This window comes from Macrosteles quadrilineatus, unplaced genomic scaffold, assembly GCF_028750875.1.
Source record: "Macrosteles quadrilineatus isolate MER2022 unplaced genomic scaffold, UCM_ALF_1.0 Scaffold_5__1_contigs__length_97177068, whole genome shotgun sequence".
NCBI classification, from domain to species: domain Eukaryota; kingdom Metazoa; phylum Arthropoda; class Insecta; order Hemiptera; family Cicadellidae; genus Macrosteles; species Macrosteles quadrilineatus.
In genome coordinates this window covers 7,204,232-7,223,978 of record NW_026542598.1, presented here as the reverse complement: position 1 = coordinate 7,223,978, position 19,747 = coordinate 7,204,232, and the positions used below count along the sequence as shown (strand labels likewise).

General features: G+C 36.1%; 1 protein-coding gene across 3 annotated transcripts in view; it reads right to left on the bottom strand.

Annotated features, from left to right (window-relative positions):
- The window catches only part of LOC128993840 (pleckstrin homology domain-containing family G member 4B-like), a 434,838-nt gene that overhangs the window by 50,147 nt on the left and 364,944 nt on the right, over positions 1-19,747 (bottom strand). The window lies entirely within an intron of this gene.

Here is a 19,747-nt window from a genome sequence, read left to right as displayed (position 1 = left end):
GGTCGACCTTACCGCTGCATTCCGCCACTGGACTGTGTCCATTATATAAGAATGACACAGTTAACATGTACAAAGTAAGATCTAACGGCAACTCTTTCGTAAGACTTACTCACGCAAGTGACGAGAGGTGTTTTTGGATCGTTGCGTGTGCGTTTTAGTGTTGGGAATATGAAGAATTAGCTGCTTTAGTAACAAATCTGATATCTATTTTTATTTGCAGGTACATGTATCTGACCATGTATCAAAGCGTTTCAGTGTTGTGATTAACTAAAACTGTAAATTAATAACGGAAATGGGTTATATTAGCACGAATCATCCGCCCATCCGGTCATTTGGTCATTTTGCATTCTGAATGATTTTTCTTAGGATCGAACCGACATTCTAACAAAATAAATGGAAGATCACTACAGATAAGAGTACAGTATGTATATTCAATCAGTTAGTTAAAAAAAATATTTGAGTCAATAAAGTAAACATTCTTCAGTGCAATCCTTATTCATACCGGGTTTGGACGAAAAACATGTGCTTCTAATTCCGATGATACGGTATATTTTTTATTTTAAAGCATCCGACTTCACAAATCCTCTACACTGTTATTTTCATCCTCTGCCAATGGTGGTGCCGATGCTTCAGGGGATCTGCAACATTGTAATTAACTGCTACACTCCAAGTGGCTCAGTGGCTCAGTGGCTCGGCCGAGTGGCTCAGTGGCTCAGCCGACGGCGAAGTGGCGCAACTGACAAATACAAGTGGCTCAATGTGACCTTGAACTTTACTGCAACTATTGAGCTCATTGTGTGCAGCGGTGCTCGGATATAATGTGATCGGTATAGAGAATGTTATTACAATTGAGAAATACAAAAATGCCGCAAAATAAGTGATGAAATTGCACTTTGTAAACGATGGAAACCAGGAAATTTGCTCAGGAAAAACTGAACTACTCTGTATACGCGCACGCTGCTATAAACATGCATTCTTTAGTATAATTAATTGTACTCTGAGGGACACAATTAGTTTGCCCCTGGATTTCTTCTCATGATGACTTGTCCAGTATTCGTACAAAGCTCAATTATTTGGGTAAAGCTGAGTAGAGGAGACATCTTTATTTTTTAAATTCAAAACTTTATTTTACGAAAGACTAACGCAAGTGCATTGCGGTGAATAGCCTGGTCGGAGAATCCATACGGTACCTCTTTACAGTATATAATCAGGTTTTACATAAAATTCAGGCTACCTTACAGGCCTTCAATCAGTTCTAAAGCTATCACCAGAGCCAGGGCGTGTCCGGATTCCAGACTCCTCCCGGGACCCTGAACTGTGACCCGGCAAGGTCGTCCTGTGCGCCGATCAGGAGGTCTTTTTGGAAACACGTTTGTGTTAAACCAACCAATCTTTGGGTTTGAAGGATATTCGAGCAAATATGAGAGCGTAAGGTACAATAAAAACGATCTGATAAATCAATATAATACTTTACATTATTGCTATGAGTTTTGTCAACTTCATAAAACATCATCGGTTACGAGTTACAATTTGTTATTGTGTGTTTTAGCCTTCTGTGTTGACATCTACACAACTATCCAACCCAAAAATTGGGCTTTTAATTATGTTTTTATTAAACACAAGGAGATTGATGATATCAGAATGACGTAATCAAGTTTTAGAAAAAAGATATTCCACGGACATATTTTTTACCTTTAAAATATTTTAAAGATCACTAGTTCCAGTTTTCTACCGAGTAAATAATAAACACAAGTAGGTCTATATTATCTTTTGCACATCTGCTACCTCGTATTTAGTTGAAGACGCAACCCAGATATCACAGTTAAAATCACAAGTCTCTTAACTTTTAAAAATAAACTTCTTCTTGGAACACTTAATAGCTGGTTTACGGAAGCAAGTGAGCCACAGACATAATTACGTCCAGTTTGGGACCAAACGTCTTCCTACATTCCTTTCTCCTCAAAGCGGGCTCTCATATACAGTGGCGGTCGTAAAAATCTGTTAACAGCTGGACAGAGCTGAGAGAAGCAGGGCCGTAGTCGCCAATAATATTACGAAAGTGCCTGTATAATGTTTACTTTTATGTTACTTTAATAATTCAACACTTTTATTACGAGCAATAACACAATGGTCTGTATAATTATAGGCATTTAGTTTACTTATCATGTAGGGTCTTACATATAGTTCCCATTGAACCCGCAAAGGTATCGGTGAACTACCTTAATTTAATAATTTCTTAATTTTTACCATTGACTTAGAATAGCATAAGTACACTGATCACCATATTGTAAAATCTAATTCGTGTGTTGATGACGTTTAAAATGCGTTAATTTCAACAGATTTTCTATTTTTAGAATAGATTTTAGTGTTCTGCTTTACTCATTGGTTATGATACCGGAGGTTAAGCTGTTGTTTTAAAATATTATTTATTCAGCAAAATCAGTTTCGAACAAGCAGTATACAATTTCCCTATATAGACCGGCAGAACTGACAAAGATTTACTTTAGCTGGTTCGTGATAAATTTACGAAAGAAGAGTAGGTATTAATCGGAAAAAAATGGAAGCCACTAAAACTTTTACAATATTAGTATTCGAAATCCGAAGTCTGTGGTTGATCTATAAAGTCCATAAGTAAACGGTTATGTACTAAATCGGTGTGGAATAAATTCCAATCCACCACTCGTATAGATAAAAAAAGTCCAGTACAAGGAAACTACAGCAAAACGTATTGCAGTATACTCGTATGTTTACTATGTAAAACACCTTCCATACATGGACATATCAAACACTATAGCCAGAGGTAGGGTTAAGAGTGATTTTGGCAATGGAGTGAACGTAGTTTAGTGTATAATTATCACAAGGAGAACGTTCAAAGGCAAACTCACCTTCCTATGATCAGGGTCGAGGGAAGGTCTTGAGCTTGAGCGTTATGAGGTTCAATGGATCATTTTGTGACCTTGGTATGTTAGCTATAACTATATGACTGGTCTGAAGTAGATTTGCAGTTGAGTTGTACTGCATATGTGTTTTTAGTATGCAGTACATGATTGAATTGAGAAAAGCGATTGAGAAGAAAAGGGTAAACCTAAAAGAAGTACAGTAATTTCGAAAGCCTGATACAGGAAAAACAAAAGAAGCCAAGTATTACAGTTAGCCTATCGCACAAAGGAACGAAATATGAGATTAATCTGTTTGTAAGCAAGAAAAAAAGAACCTTAATAAGGATTATTTTCACCGTGCAATTATTTAGTTACTTAAATGTGAGCTACAACTGTATGCAAGAAGAAAAGAGACTAGGGAATTAGAAAGGAAATAGGGACTCAAGAAAAGGAAATAAGGACTTAAAAACCACCTTTTCCACATTGGAACTGTAGGATTATTCATCTACTTTAATTATTCATTCAAGCGAGTTCTAAGTTCGTTTGAAACAAGATCGAAAGTAGAATCGCCAAGTTGTACAGTTTGATAAACACACGAATAGGACCGCTCTCACCGAAGACTTTCTACATTAGCTGTATATTAATCATGAGGTGACGCAACTTGATCGGTAGATCATATTACATGTTGGTATTCTCCGTTATATCAGTGGACAGTTGAATGGGCGTGTGATGCTCCGGGTACAGAGATCGGAAACTGTTGAAGCTGAGAAGATCTAAACGACAGGAAAGTGCAAAACAACATGGTGAAGTGTGTAACAAGAATGGGAGACGACGTGCGGCGTGGCGGGTAACGCGAAGAATTACGTGATGAAGGAGGGTGGTGCGTTGACGGCCAACATAGTAACTTAGTATAAATACAAGGCATTTTGATATAGGGGTTTAAAATCGCAGTTCGATACAGTCTACTTAGTCAGTTGTAAAATATAACATACCTCAATTCAAGGGAACATTTATTTTCCATAAGTGTGCACAGTGTCTACGTTGCCCTGAAAATGGAAGACTGTAAGGCCTATGAAACGTCGGCATCTTGCATCGGCAACGTGGTACTACCATTTACTTATTACCAATAAGTAATTAGGATTTCTTTGTTGAAAAAATGTGGCAATTTACATTCTTAATTGCATTACTATCAATTCTATTTATCTCAAATTTAGTGCCATCACTTTGTTCTTAAACACCAATTTTTTCCGATTTCAGAAAATGCGTAATTGATGGGTTTTCTACATGCAGAAAGTGCAACATCGTGAACAAATATTAAAAAACCTTTATAAATTAGCGTTTATCTATGTTATGCTTATACGGTTTGCATACAACTACTATTACAACATTATAACTGTTACGAATTGAATTTAATAGACTTTGGTTTCATACCCACAATTTAAAAGACTTTGGTTTAATTAATTACTGTACTGTGTGGAACTAACATATGTTCATATGTTTGAATTATTATTCTGATTTGTAAACAAAACATAGTAGTAGTAGTGATGTTATGATTTTCTAAGAATACAGTTTCTTTTAGTAAGTGAATAAAAGAGGTTTTTATTTTAATTACTCGTTAGAACCTGAAGGGAATATTTAATATTTTTTAAGGAATTTCCCCTAAGTTGTAATATATGGCGACCGTGACAGGACGTGATAACGAGTAAATTTGACCCTGTTTTATTGAACACACAAAATTGTTTTGATTGTTTTGATTACTGAAACAGTGAATTGGAAAACATGGCTGAACTAACAAAACTAAAGAAATCAAGATCGGCTATTCGAAGGACATTTACTGTGACAGTTAAAAAACTTGAAGATATTTTAAAGGAAGAAATAGTTGATTTTATACAAGTATCAGCACAGCTTGAAGTAATAAATAATCATTTTTGCACTCTCAACGACCTAAATTCATCAATATATGATAAATTATTAGAAGGTGATGCGAGAGATGAAGACATTGATGAAGAACTTCAAGGGCAAAATGAATATATTGTACAATATCATCTTATTTCTAAGCAAGTGGAACATCTAAAAATTAATGAAATGAATTCACATCAAGATGAAAGGCGTGAAACAACGCAAAAAGGCTCAAGATCGGGTAAAGCAGGACGCTTATACAAGCTACCTTATCTGAAACTAAAAGAGTTTAACGGGGAACTAGGTGAGTGGCTCCCATTTTGGTCTCAATTTAAGAAGATCGACGAAGACCAGAATGTAGACCCAGCAGATAAGATCCAGTATCTTATAATGGCAACTGCGGTTGGATCGCCTGCCCGTGACTTGGTTGAAAGCTACCCTGCGACGCCTGAAATGTACAACGAAGTTGTTGAAGCTCTAAAGAGTCGATTCGGAAGAGACGATCTCTTGAAAGAGTATTACATGAGGCAAATGTTGGCTCTAACGATACAGAACGTCACAAGTAAAGAAAAACCAACTTTGTCGGTTCTTTACGACAAGATCCAGTCACACTTAAGGAATCTTAATGCACTGGGAGTGACTTCAGAGCATTGTGCCTCACTGCTATTTCCAATGGTAACATCAAGTCTGCCCGAAGACGTCCTCAAACTTTGGCAGCGAACAATGAACCATAACTATAACAATCATGAAAGTTCATCTAAAGAAGTTCTGGAGAATCTGTTGACGTTCCTTAAAAACGAGGTAGAGGGAGAACAAAAAGTATCTATGGCATTGGAAGGGTTTGGAATTGCAAGTGCCAAACACAATGTAAAAAATCTCTCAAGTTCCTCTCAAGTTTCGCGGGGATCTTCTATCAAAACAAATAAAGGTTTTGAGAAGCAAAACAAACGAAAGCCTTTTGAGAAACAGCCTTCGGCGGCGGCACTTGTATCGACTACGAAGGTACTTATTCATTGAATTGTGTGTTTTGTGATAAAAACCACAGATCTCAAGATTGTGTGAAAGCTTTGAATATGACTCTTCTTGAACGAAAAGATATTTTGAAGAAGAAAGGATCTTGTTTCAAGTGTTTAAAAGGTCGACACATGAGTAATTCCTGTAAAGCTATGGTAAAGTGTGCAGCTTGTTTAAGAAAACACTATCCGATTATGTGTGAAGATCTACAAAAGAAAACTACCCTTTCCTTAAATGAAACTGAAAAATCTGATGAACAGAAAACTATTTCTGAGGATAGTACAAGTCAGGCATTAGTGTCGAGTACTAGTAAATCAACAGTGGTTTACCTAAGCACGCTTCTTGTGAAAATCGTCATGGGAACCCAAGAACACACAGTTCGTGCGTTGATTGACTCTGGAAGCCAAAAAAGTTATATTTTGAAATCTTGTGCGACTGATTTAAAACTGAAGAGAATAGGTAAAACTGTAACGAGTCAAGAGTTGTTTGGGGGACAGAAAACAAATTTAAGGTCTCATGGAGTTTATTCTGTAAAACTTCAATCCACATCTGATGGTTTTAATGAGGATTTCAAAGTTTTGGACACACCTCGTATCTGCGGATTCATACCTAAAGTGTCAGACGTCAGAATATATGAAAATCTCAAATCAAAAGGTGTTATTTTGTCGGACTTTTGTGAATCCTCAGAAGAAGTAAGTGATATACAGTTGCTTCTTGGAGCTGACAGTTGGCCTAAATTGATTACATCGGAGTATGTAAAAGTAGGTAATGATTTGGCTGCTGTGAAAACAAAACTAGGATGGACACTAGTTGGTGAATCTGAATCAGACGGTGAAACTAGAATGACTTCTTCGATGTTATTGACTCTTACTAATCAAGTTAATCTCTCTCACTTTTGGGAACCTGAACTTTTAGGAATTAAGGACCCTGGTACGAAAAAACTTCAGAGTGAAAATTATAGTCAAGTAGCTGAGTTTTTTGAAAATACTGTCCAACAAGAAGATTCTGGGAGATATGTTGTGAAACTTCCTTGGAGTGAAGGACAGCCTGTACTAGAGGACAACAAATATGTCGCAGAAAAGAGACTTTGTTGTACTACCAAAATACTGAAACTTATTGGTAAGTACGATGATTATGATTCTGTGTTTGATTCATGGCTTAAGCTTAAATCGATCGAGAAAGTTCCCGAAGATGAGATAAATAATATTAATGTACACCTAGAGATCCTGACTTTTCTGAGTACGTCTGCCCTAATACAAGCGCTCAGACGCTTCATATCAAGAAGAGGAAGACCGAAGATTATACAATCAGATAATGGGATGAATTTTGTTGGACTTGACAACGCATTCAATGATTTAGATTGGATCAAAATTGAAGAGGAATGCAGTATTCAACGAATAAAGTGGAAATTTAATGCTCCCGCTGCACCATGGTGGGGAGGATATTGGGAGTGGTTGATACGTGGCTGATACCAAGGGTATCTTTTGATTGGACCTTCTTAAGAACAACTTAGGACGAGCCTCACTGTGTTGTGTGACTATCTTATGAACAGCCGTCCCTTGACTCATGACCGTGATAACAAGAATGAACTTACGAATGGTTTTATACGAATTGTGAGTTTACTGATTTTATGAATTAAGTGTTTGTAAATTGTTGTCGAACTCCTCAATTTACAAAGGTGGGGAGTGTGTTACGAATTGAATTTAATAGACTTTGGTTTCATACCCACAATTTAAAAGACTTTGGTTTAATTAATTACTGTACTGTGTGGAACTAACATATGTTCATATGTTTGAATTATTATTCTGATTTGTAAACAAAACATAGTAGTAGTAGTGGTGTTATGATTTTCTAAGAATACAGTTTCTTTTAGTAAGTGAATAAAAGAGGTTTTTATTTTAATTACTCGTTAGAACCTGAAGGGAATATTTAATATTTTTTAAGGAATTTCCCCTAAGTTGTAATAATAACTAAGTCCCCTACATGGGAAAAAGAAAATTTTTCACGTAGGTATACTTTATGTACAATGAATGCCTCATTTCACAATAATACAAAATATTGTATCATGCAGTTATATACTGAGTACATGGTGCAGTACTCCCGATGAAATACATGCAGTAAATCTTCTGAAGTAATGCTTGGTCAGCGGTCAATGATCTTTGAATAATAAGCAATCTGGTTGACAATGGAGCTAAGTAAATAACAATGATTTACACCACAGTAACTGTCATCTGTGATGGACACCTTGTACAGGTCGTTACTGTAACATTCAATAACCTCACCACACCGCTATAGTTGATTACTTCTTACGAGGTGGCAGATATTCAGAGCTTGAGACAAGAGGGTGGACCGCAATGAACGATAATTCACATATACAACCAGAGTATTGTTTTTAAAGTCAATTTATTTATGAGGTTTAGTAACTTGTTTCCACAACAGCTTTTGGTAAACGGCGAAGATACATGACAGGTTGTATTGTGGATACAAATTTTTCAAACGATTTTAACGAAGCATTCTTGTTAGAGTTGATATTCACGCTTAAGAAGAAAACAGGCAACGGAAAGTCCTGGAGCAAGCCATCCACGAAGTAATCAATGCCAAATAAGAATCATCCCGTAGAAGTCAAGATCCGAACATAGATAACCAATCCAGCCCACCATACAAATTTTGATTATTTGTGTAATAATTTGAGCGTTAGTTAAGAAACATTGACCATAGATAGGCCTACCCGTTACTATAAACCTAGATGTGTATTAGGTTTTATTGTAATATTAAGTAAACCAAAAACTCTTAAAATTTAACAAAATGTGAATAAACTGAGTCAACGTAGGATTGACCCTTGGTCTCCTAACCAGAAAAATATAGAGCTTACCTTTACTCAATATCAAACCCGATACGTAACAATTATTATACGAAACCTTAGGGGATATGTTGCCCAAGAAATCCTATGATGAACCCAGGTGAAATTACCATAAATTCAATTGTACGGAATCTAGGGAAACATTGCATACGTTTAGATCAAACTAATACAGTTTGTCTGACTCACTGTAGGACATGACCTTGTTAACAAGAGACTTTCGACTGAGTCATACTCCACTGAGAGGCGTTTGTGAAAGACAAATTTGGGCCTCAACGCCCGAGTGTAACGGTTAAAGTCTCCTACGCGAAACTTGAGGGAACAATTGAACTAAGCTTCTGAGATATTTTTGTTTGGAAGAGTTGTTACGATTGTTTACAAGCTGAGTGGTCGTCACTGTTTGCTTTAGATTTTATATTGAAAACATTCTATTATGACAATGACAATAACAAAGTAAAAGTTCAATGTCTTGTGATGATTGTGTATGACGTAAGATATAGTTTTCAATATTTTAACTGTTTCAAATCTATTATGTAAGCATAATAACTATTTAACAATCCCCTATACAGTAGTTCTGATTGTAAAATAAGGAGTAAAGCAATCAAAGGGTCGATCATTTAGAAAACGTTTACTGCTTATTTACTTTTTAAAAGAGTTCATAGCTTCTAATAAACTGTCCAATATCAATTTGAGGTGAGATTACCTGCAAAATTATGGTAATTTTCAAAATTGTGAATGTCATAAAGGGCTGATGAATGATGAAAGCGATCAAGTATTGATTATAGAACCAAGTTGTTAGAAGAAATGTTTCTTTTTCAGGAAGACATGTCATGGAAGTCTCTTTACGAGTTCGAATCCCCCAGATTGAAAAGTAACAGAAATAAAACATCAGCCAGGTGACAGATTGAAGAAGTCCGCCAGCTGGATGGAGCTCAATTTACAGATTTTGTCTCTCCGCCTCCTCCAAAAAACCACACGTGACAACTGCTCCCCCCTTCAATACAGTAATAGCAATGACTGAAGGACAATAATATAGAGTAGAAGAAGCTGATAATAGAACGTAACCAACTTTTACAAATACTGACAAGTCTACAACTCTGTAATGAACACGTAAGATTGTAGTACACGCCAGTCAAGCCATCTATAGCCAACTATAGATTATCTATTTTGTCATACAATGAAAAATAACAAACACAAACATATACTCACAAATACAATTCAGATTACTTGCCTGCATTTACAAAAAGTTTGATGTAAACAGAATTTTAACAACACAAAAAAATCACAAAAATCAGTTGACGAAATTAAGAAGAAGGGGTTCCGATTGAGAAACATCCAGAGGAGCGTCAGTCATAAAAGTGTCAACCCCTCGACCGAATATTACGCAAAACTTCAGCGCTAAGGTGTTGAATAATATCAATATCCTTCACAAGAAACAATAACCTCCTTATATCAACACTGGAACGATGTAATACTCTTAAACAAAGTTTTTAAAATGTGTTTGTATACTTTGTATACCAATCCTGCTTTATGGAGCAGAGACATTGATTATGGACAACAAACAAAAAAGAAGGTGGTTTCATTTATTTAGGAGGGAAGATGGCAGACTAATTAAAGAAGTTTGGAGACAAAACCCAGCAGGAAAAAGACCCCGAGGAAGATCCAAGAATCGATGGAAGGAACAGCTTGAGAAAGATTTGCTAAAATTTAGAGCAAGGAATGAAGATTCAGAGAACAGGGAGAGATGGAGGCAACTTGTTGGTGAGGACAAATACCACCTAGGCCCTAGGGTATTCATGGCCATGGGAGTAAGAGCAAGTAAGTTTGTATACTTAAAGCTCACAAAGATTTCCGTTCCACTAAACTTAACTAAATCGAACACCCTGCAAAGTCAACCTTATAAAACAATATTGTCCAACATTTTCTTCAAGAACCATAAACGCAAGGACGGCTTACATAATCTGGTTTCCGGAGTAAAAAGGGCGTTCGCCAAAATGACGAGCAAGCGACTTTCTACGAGGAAGACAAGAGAACTTAATTGTAGCGAGTCATCAATGTATCATTGGTAGAAAGCAAGGCTGCACCTCCAGTGTTCAAAGACACCTGTGAATACTGAACACTGAGCATTGAACCGTCACGTTGCGTAATGTTTACTTATCAAACGTTTATCCGGTCCCTGGATCATCCGGCTTCCTTCCCAGAACTTGTCACTTCTGAACTTCCTCCTGAATGATAAAACTACTTTGGCACTTCCTACATGTTGTGCAATGTACGGTACATGTGTGTGACCTGACTGTCTTTGCAGTTGTTTTGTCCTGCCAGTACTTAGGTAATAGTTGTGGGCATTGGCTGAGTGGAATAAGAACAAGCCAAGCAGGTGGTAGATAGCCGAAAAGATTGGTGCAACATATTTTGTTCCGTAACTTTTCAATTTTTTTATGTAGTGAACCATTGTTATGCTATTCTATTATTTATAGGCTCACATACTAGTTAATGTTAAGGTAATTCAACTTATCCAAGAACCAACATAATTTAATTAACTGATCATTTAACGAATGCTTTACTTTATCAAGAAAACAAACCACGCCCGAGTCCGATGACTCATTCATCTCAAAGTAACAGTTCACAATCGTCAATAAAAGTTACGAGACTTAAAGAGCTTTGCTTTTAGCTGACTCAACAACAGGCCTATAAACGGAATACGACTTTTTGACGGTTCCGATAACGAAATGTCGATTGTTCGATACCAAGGTATTATTCAAGGAGACATTTTATATCTTCGGTCAACTCTTACGTGGTTCTAAAAATACACTAGGGGACGATCAATCAATGCTGAACTTAACAAATTTATTAAGGTATTGTAACGATATTGTTTGGAAAACATGAAACAACATACAATCTGGTTCACATAAAAACGCTAAACTACATAAAAAAACTTAAACTTGCAAAATATCCTTTTTTTGCAAAACCCGCATAAGAAGAGAAATTCTAGAGGTTATTACTTGTACTTTTTGTCGTAGGACGCTAGGTACGAGCCCGGGATTGTTTTTCACATTACTTCAGGCTAGACCTAGGGGTTGCGGCGTTATCACTTAGATAAAATCCATTGGTGATTTGGCTGGATATGAACCCGGAACCTCAGGGACCAAAATCCTGAAAGTCCTAAAACAGCCTCATTCCAGTAGGGTTTCAGCTCTCTGGATTGGAACGTCACGAAGAAGAAGAAGAGCGCTCTAATCACTTATTAATTGTACAGTAAAAGTATACTCTACACAACATGTTTAGAAATGTGGAAATTAGTAACAGTTCAAATAACTGTAAAACAATTAAGTTTCATTGATTTTAGGTATGGATGACAAATACATTATTTTGGTCCAACTAGGTTCAGAAGTAAGCCACGGTATACAGCTCAATATATTTTGCCTCTAGTACAATTTAATTTGCTCATGCCGACATGCCATAACATATTAACATAATGTCAATAGGTAAAAAATTTCTTATTAAGACATACGCATTCATTGTACTGATTAAGGACAGCAAGTGTCACGCTTAATGTGATCACAAATTTAATTAATAATCTGAAGACTCAATAATACCAGAGTAACACTTCATTAACATATTATTAATTCCCACTCGCACCACAAAGATATACATTCTATCGCAGAAATCGTGACCGGCGTCGCATGGTTGTGTTTCATAAATTTCAAAAAGTGCAGAAACGTGTTGAAAGATGCAAAGAGAGATCACGACCCACGCGGGGCTCAATGAAAGTTGCGCAATGCAGCCAACTGTTTAAAACTGATCAAAAACAGGTTAGCCAACATAACCGGTCCAAAGACCATTCATTATAATTGACCGAGAGACAGTTATGTGTTTGGTAACAGAAATTACTCCAAAACTACGCCAAGATAAACGGTTGGCTACTCGGTTGAAAAACTGTCTAGAATTAATTCATAAATTAAGTTTCAGTAATTAATTGTCAATGTTACGTTCAGTCCGTTCAATAACCATTTCATATAATGCAATTTATTATTAACTGACTGACTAGTTGCATACGTTAACCAGTTAACAGACATATAAATTTTACACGGAATGTCTTTGAGTTCGAATCGATTTGCATCTTGATTCCAATACTTATAACGTTTTTATTACAATAGAACCTTGATAATAAGACTCTTAAACAGATTATGTAAAATAATACTTGTTATCAAATTTGACTTCTTATCGAGATTTGCAATAACATGTGATTAAGGGCTAAATAATTTCAAGGGTGACTTGTTATCGAGGTTCTACTGTAGTTAATAGTTAAATCCTTATCAATATTTGGTTTACAGGAGAACCGTTCGATAACATGATTACAACTTATCACGGATAGGACAGAAACGGTATGAATCATAAACAAAAACAAATTATGCCACTGGCCTGAGAGTAAACATTATTTAACACGTTATTAGTATTTGGTCCGGTTACATTATAATGTTTATGTTTATGATCCACAACATTTCTGTTATAATATTCGTGCAACTTGAATAACAAGTTAGATTAAAACGGATATTTTATCTAACAAAAACAGTACACGGTAAACCCCACAAGAAAGCAAACCTGTGGTTTCAGCTTCTACCAATATCTGATATTTTCTCAGAGGGCGTTGATTGCATGGTCCTCCCTTATTAATATTTCGTTACGCATCGCCAGAGTTACGAAGGCGTTACGGCTTACATCACGCGAGGTACGTTTTGTAGGCTTCATCAGAGCAGATTTATGAGTTGCTTATGATGTAAACTTGAACGTAACGAGCTGACGAAAAGTTCAACATTATGTGTTCAACCAACAGTGATATCATTGTAAACAGGATCTAAAACGCGGTGCTTGAAATTGAGAGATATTTCAATTCGCGGTAATATTTTTAACTCACCTATTGCATGTATACTACTAAACAAACATTTTTAGCTGTGTTACTATCCCGGGGAGCGATGGCGTAGTGGTTAGAGCGCGGGACTTCAGTCCCTGAGGTCCCGGGTTCGATCCCCACCAAGTCACCAATGGATTTTATCTAAGTGATAATGCCGCAACCCTTAGATCTAATCTGAAGTAATGTGAAAAACAATCCCAGGCTCGTGCCTAGCGTCCTAGGGGGAAAAAACTATCCCGGTACTAACACGAGCATAAGTAAATGTGTATTTTAAATAGAAGTTTCCTTCTGCTTCTAATCATCTCTACGAACAAGTCTTCACCAACAAACTATCACATTCTATCACCATAACCAACCCGTCAATTAGGCAAAAGTGAAAGCAAACACAAAACCCACAAAGTAAAGGAGGCACGCGTAAGCTGAAACTTGGAACAACGGTTTGGACTGTGAGGAGAATAAGGATCGAGCGATTACCATGTGAAGAGCCCTCATTGCTCGGCACAGGAAGTGTCTTTGTGAGATGTCGGAACACCCTGTATCCTCTACGCCCACCCAATGTCCTGGCACCCCTGTGTACAACCCTTCATAGGCGCTGGGCGTGCGAGGGACAATGGGAAAACGTTAGAAGGTGAAGGAAGTATTCGAAAGAGAGAACCCGTTCGAATTTTAGTCAACGATCAAATGTGTCAAAAACTAATGTTAGTACTAGACATCTGTTTGAAAATTACTGGATGATATAAAAGTCGATGATAAAAAGTTGATTATTCCAAAATATCTTAGAACTTTGTAAAACGCTTTTTGGTTTCCCAACGTCTGCTCCATCCATATAGATTGTCGGGCTACTATAAATTGTGTTGAGTAAAAGATTCAAATAATAATGACATGACATTATACAATATAGTCAATAATAAAAGTAAGAAATAAAACAATAGAAGCCATCACACACCAACCCACAAGTTATAACTTTAATTTTAAGACATTTAAGACAGTTGTAGACGTTTAGAATTTAATTTCGATGAAGAAACTAACTTTTTTTACAATTACAGAATCCTCTTAAGTAGGTAATTTTCTCATTGCAAGCATCGTAATCTCAATGTGATAAAATCTCCTATTGTAAAAATGATTAAAATAATTAGGTTGATTTATGAGAGTATTTTCAAACGTAGAATTAAACTGAGACTCAAGAAGATAGTACAATTGTTGCTTGTTTCGACACTCTAATTGGAATTATTAATCAAGTTGTCCAAAACCTATACTCTAAACTGATATAACAACCATCGTCCAAACACTACGACTACTTGCACATTCTTCAAAGTGTAGCAGTAGCTGATAATTGTGGTGGATTACGTGATAACTAGTGTAAATACGAAAGGGTACTTGCATAGATTAAACACATTCCCTAAAGGAGTATGTTTAATCTATGGTACTTGGTACTTGTGTATGCTGGGAGCCGGAACGAGGGCTTAGTTGCAAAGCAGGCCGCTATATAGCAGCACAGTACAGTAAACATTCACCATTTTGTTTCCATTTACTAAAGTCTTAAGTCTTATCATTGACTAGTTAGTGGCCTTATTCTCAAATTTTACTTTTCATTATTTTTGGTAATTTTTTAGGCCATTGATTTTTTTTTTTGACCTTTTTCTAAGGAAATGGCTTAAACACTTTCTTTTTTCTATCTAACGTCGTCGATTTTGGTAGAAAGCATTACTGATTAATGAATTGATATACAAATGACAAATGAATGTAAACTGGATCCAGATTCGAACAGCTTGGAATCAAGCCAGAAACCTTCCAGCTTTGAGGTTGAGCACTGAAACTATTTAACAACCCGTTAACAACAACTCAATTCATTATTAAACTTTGTGCCAAATTTACGTCAAAGTCATTTACAATATATTTTACAATATCAAGTTAGTTGATATATATCGAGGGTTTATATAAACTGCTTCTAACGTTTTGTGGTGTGTGCAGTACGCCTGATGTAAACAGAACGCAATTCATCTACAGCTATGTATAGCGGGTCTAGAGATTTAGTTATTGAAGGCACTCCAGTGTTCAGTTCAGCCTTCAATTGTTGAAGCGCACACTAGCTGCACGGTACTGTACACCGCGCGGTATCTCTAAACCGAAGGCGTTTATGCGTTACGGATGAGTTTCTGATGTTGTACTACTGTAGGGTTTGATCAATATAGTTCAGTAATAGTGTGAATTCATAAATATCTAGAACAATTCTGCGCTCTAAGTGTGTTTAATTTAATTGTAATATCGTACAAATTTCTAAATCCTCATAGCATGACAAAACTTTACCTGCGGTGTATAGGCCTATGAGAAAATATGTTCAGTTAGTGTATATTTTATATAGAATATAATAATACACGCAACGTGGGAATAAGTGTAATGAAGTGCAAATAAGTGTGTTCGAAATAAATTCACTGTAAGTTAAAACCATAGATTAAACATACTCCCTTAGGGAGTTTAATCCATGTTAAAACTTAATGTACTATAGTACCATTGACTGTACACCTCTATGGTTATAGTTAACTTTATAGAAAAAGGTATATTTACGGATTTCAGCATATTTTTACAATTTAAATTAATGGAATACAATAAGAAACTCAATTATGCAATATATAATAGGAATTGAAAAAATTAAAATCCAATCATGTAAAATAAACAAAAAAAAAACACGCATTAGTGGTAGCAGTTTTCTAAATCCATGTATTTAACAATATTAGTTTATATATGGAACATAACAACAACTGTCATAAACAAATAAAGTATGCAAACGAGTGTAAACAAATTTATTCCACGTATACCGTAATACAACATAAAACTTAAATTGAAAATATTCAAATTCGACGTTATAAAATAAACGATTTACAACATTCATGACAATAGGTCGAATAAACCAGAAACCAGTTAAGTGGAAACATAAAGTGGTCTAACATATTCAACGGTTATGTTACCTAACAGAATTAACAAACCCAACAAGCAGGTTGAAGTGCACAATAAAGTATGCAATGCAGAGGGCATACTGCATTACTGCATAGCGTAAATAGGTTGGCCATACACGCAAAGTATAAACGGGATATAATCATATGCGCTGTGCTGCACATGTATGTATACTCTCTACTTTTACTTTTTATCAGTACCTCATTGTGCATTATTGCAATTTATTTGTCCAATTAAATGTAGCTGTTACGTATAACGGACTTCACAAGGTGTTGTTACCAAGAAGATTAGTTGAAGGCGGAAAACTACAATTCCTTAGGTGTTTTCGGTAACAGTACATTGCGGCCTTTTACGTTTCCAGTTTATACACGGCGTTTACGATTTCCATTAAGGTTTACTAAACGGTTGTAAGAATCATATTTTTTGCAACCAATAAAACTTTCTGTTTATGTGTTTTGAACAGTTGATTTTTAAGCATTGTTACACAGCCCGACCGGTACTATAGGGTTCAATTTTGTAACCAGTTGCATGTTAGTCGTCATCAGTTGAATTTATCGTTGCATTTAATTGTGCATAGCTACTTTTCGACAATTTTCAAACCAACCTGGTTTGTCAGCAATTACGCTTTTTGTTGCAGTGGATGAAACAGAAAACAATATTTTATTGTCACCAATAACATTTTCAAAATATAATGTATTTTACCTAGTCATCATTCAAACTACTAGGTTTTCAATCACAATTCTTTTGGATAGCTTATGTAGTATTTCCGTTTTCCCGCACAGATTACTGTAACAAAGTTTAATTTTCAGTCAGAGTTTATTGCAATCAGTTAATTTTCATGAACATTTATATTAAAATTTTAAGTTTTTACAACAAACTGCTTTGTCACAGAGTATTCAAGAGCTACTGCTCATTTTCGGGCACTCTTGCTCATTTTCTGTGCTATAGTTACGTTTTCATTCACAAGTTACGATAACCAGTTCTATTTTCCATAACAGTTTATTGGAATGCGTCGTGCGCCCGGCGGAGAAGACATATCACGAATAATCGGCAACATAAAGTATTCCGGATCATCGTACTTTCGTTGAACTTTACCTTCGACTTTCCCCGTTGGCAACGCCACTAGCGCTAAACACAGGTCATTATGCGCATTACCAAGAGCTACTGATTTGAAACTACCGCCGCTCTGGACATATAGTTCACCATAATTGTGTCTTTGGTTGTATATCGGAGATTAAATTGTGTAGCTTACCGTATGCTCAGAATGGTTAGTGTACCTTATCCAGTTCGATCTAGTTGATTACCGATCCTTCGACGTTTGTTAATAGCAAAACCTCAACGGGTTGGAACGTCCTCTTAAAATTGCTACAGGTGATTATGGGGGGAAAATAGAAAAGTTTAACAAAATTATACTATTATTGTTTAAAGATCTGGATTGTTGAATTTTCTTCATTATTATTTCTTCATCCCATGTTTTATTCAATACATCTTGCACCCATACTTCCTGCCCTTCATTGAAATTCTCGTCATGGTTTAAACCTTTTTTGTCATAATATGACTTTTCTGCTTTATGAGTTTTCATAATTTTCTCATTGATGCTGTCCTCAACAAGTTTGGGTTTTAATGGCTTTTCTCTCATTGGAATTTTACTTCTTAAGTGGAAACAGAACACGCGTAAATACTCAGTTAAATAATACATCTGCGGAACTGTTTAAACGAAACTCTTTCAATGAAATCGCATGTTACTATCTGAAAACGTAAAGAAACTTTGCCTTGGACTTCCTAGTCAACAAACAAAGTTTTTAAAGTTAACCATAGACCTATTTATGTATTACCATCCAAAAGGAAACAGGGGGTTGAAGTGTATTTAATTTAAGTTAAACAGGATCTTGGATTGAGTGATTCTTCTAGAAGAGTTTTATCCTTCTTTACTTATAGACATTTACAACTCCGCAGCTTTTTTGTAATTAAATTGAATTACCGCAGAGTAATATTGAATTTGTTACCATATTTATCATAGTTTTCAGTCATTATTCAGAGCGATCTAGCATGTTCAACAGTGTTAAGTTCACATTAGCCACACGAGCATGCAGTGGGAGAGGCTCTATGGAGCGGTGAAAGCGTCTAATCTTCCATAATTAAATTGTACTTCCCCCGATTTGATGGCGATTAATATTGCTCATGAATCAGTTTCACTGGCGGATCTGTGAGTTGAAGCTATAAAATAAACACTCACGACGTGACCTTTCGTTCCAGCAGCCGCCACTGGCTTGTAATAAGGATCAGCTGAGTTCTCCATCCACTGCCTTGCAATCAGGATCAGCTGTTCACCAACCACTGGCTTGCATTTAGGATCAGCTTTTCAGCACTAGCCACTGCCTTGCATTTAGGATCAGCTGTTCACCAGCCACTGGCTTGCGATCAGGATCAAGTGAAATGTTTTAAGAACCAGCTGTTTCTCATAAATTTTAAGTGGGTTCCACCCGGCAGCCAAAATTTCAATTCAAGATGGCGGATTAAGGTCGATTCACACACATCAGTCCAGTCACAGTTCCGTTACAGTGCAGTTGCAGTCCAGTTACAGTCCAGTCGCAGTTGCATCCGCAATTTCCCAGTCAATTGTCCGTCAGTTGGTTTCAGTCAGTCTTCCGTCTCTAATATTTACAGTAATTTACAGTCAAAAAAATTAAATTTTAAACCTATATTCTATTAAATTATCATTGTCCATCTTGTTGATTGTTACAAACAGTACTCAAAATACAAACGCAACCATTTTAACAACAATAACACTATTTTCTAACCTCAAACAGTTCCGTCAGGCGTCCGAAGAATCAAAAAGTATCGTTGGAAAGAAATCTGAAATTGACTGACGGATGCCAGCAGAGTGACTGACGGGACTGCAACGGATGAGTGTAGATAGCGCAATAGAAAATCCATCAAAGAATATTTTTGATAAATGTGACGTGCCTGAAGTGACTTTACTGTGACGTGCCGTAACTGATGTGTGTGAATCGACCTTTATATGGATTGTTTAAAAGTTTATAATGTAACACGTATAGGTTTGAATGTGAGTTTGAATATCTACATATTCTTGCCTATCAATAGTGTAGCCTAATTGAAAAGTTATTTCGATCAGTCTGCGTTTCATATATTTCAATTTTAAAATATATGAAATCATATATGAAATACACACCACCTCTAAAAAACTGTTTTTCCTAACAGTTACCGAAGAAA